The sequence below is a fragment of the Brassica napus genome, unplaced genomic scaffold, assembly GCF_020379485.1.
Source record: "Brassica napus cultivar Da-Ae unplaced genomic scaffold, Da-Ae ScsIHWf_1632;HRSCAF=2248, whole genome shotgun sequence".
NCBI classification, from domain to species: domain Eukaryota; kingdom Viridiplantae; phylum Streptophyta; class Magnoliopsida; order Brassicales; family Brassicaceae; genus Brassica; species Brassica napus.
In genome coordinates this window covers 37,501-39,362 of record NW_026015049.1, presented here as the reverse complement: position 1 = coordinate 39,362, position 1,862 = coordinate 37,501, and positions in this window count along the sequence as shown.

Genomic DNA, 1,862 nt, shown 5'->3' with positions numbered 1-1,862 from the left:
CTCATGAGGTCGAAGCTACCAGTATCAGCTTGGGGACATGCGGTATTACATGCTGCTGAATTAATACGCATAAGGCCATCCAGTGAACATAAATATTCTCCATCCCAATTACTCTCGGGTCATGAACCAGACGTATCCCATATCAAAACATTTGGATGTTCTGTGTACGTCCCTATTGCTCCACCACAGAGAACAAAAATGGGACCTCAAAGGAGGATGGGAATATATGTTGGTTTTGATTCTCCAACCATTATTAAATATCTTGAGCCTACTACTGGAGATTTATTTAAGGCCAGATATGCTGATTGTCATTTTGATGAATCAGAGTACCCAACATTAGGGGGAGAAAATAACAAGCTGGGCAAAGAAATTGTATGGAATCAAACATCCTTATCATGGCAAGATCCTCGGACTCAATCATGTGATTTAGAAGTCCAGAAAATAATACATATGCAAAAGCTAGCTAATCAATTGCCTGATTCCTTTGCTGACCCGAAAAGAGTGACTAAGTCCTATATACCAGCTTGTAATGCACCAATAAGTATTGATGTCCATGATGGACACAATCAAGTGGCTACAGAGTCTAAAGCACGTCTTAAGCGTGGTAGACCAATTGGTTCCAAAGATAAAAGACCTCGGAAACTAAAGAAAGGTGCGAAAGAAACCGAGGTCATAGATTGTCCAGACAAGGCCGAAATGGCCATGCCTAAGGTACCAACCAATGAGACTCGGGACGCCGAGCCTCATGGTACTGAAGGTGCTAATGATGAGATCTCAATTAATTATTTAATGTCTGGGACAAGATGGAACCGGAAAGATGTCGACATCAATGATATATTTGCATACCAAGTAGCCCTTGATGTGATGGACTTAGATGAGGATCATGAACCCACGTCTATACTAGAGTGCACTCAAAGATCAGATTGGCTCAAATGGAAAGAAGCCATAAACGTGGAGTTAGAATCATTTAAGAAAAGGAATGTCTTTGGATCGATTATCCGGACACCTTATAATGTTAAACCAGTGGGATATAAGTGGGTATTTGTGAGGAAGAGAAATGAACATGGTGTTATTGTAAGATACAAAGCACGGCTTGTAGCACAAGGATTCTCACAAATACCAGGAATCGATTATGAGGAGACATACTCCCCTGTGGTGGGATGCAACTACATTTCGATTTTAATAAGTCTGGCCATCAAAGAAAATTTGGATATGCGGTTAATGGATGTTGTAACCGCATACCTTTATGGTCCACTGGATAATGAAATATATATGAGATTACCAGAGGGTGTTGAGCTTAAAGCTAATAAAGGTTCTCGAGAAGAACACTGCATAAGGCTGAACAAATCCTTATATGGACTTAAGCAAAGTGGTCGAATGTGGTATAATCGCTTAAGCGAATACCTTGCCAAAGTTGGCTATAAGAACGACCCTATCAGTCCATGTATCTTTATAAAGAAGTTTGCAAACAATGGATTTGTTATCATAGCAGTGTATGTTGATGATTTGAACATCATTGGAACCCCTGGGGAAATCACCCAAACAGTTGAATATCTCAAGAAAGAGTTTGAAATGAAAGACCTAGGTAAAACTAAGTCTGTTTGGGGTTACAACTTGAGTACATAAAAGGAGGAATCCTTGTGCATCAAAAGGCATATACAGAAAAAGTACTCAAGAGATTTAACATGGACCAGGCTCACCCATTGACCAGCCCAATGGTCGTGAGGTCCCTTGGAGTGGACACTGACCCATTCCGTCCTAAAGAGGATGATGAGAATGTCCTGGGTCCTGAAGTGCCTTACCTCAGTGCCATAGGAGCGTTACTGTATTTGGCTAGCCACACTAGACCAGATATATGTTTT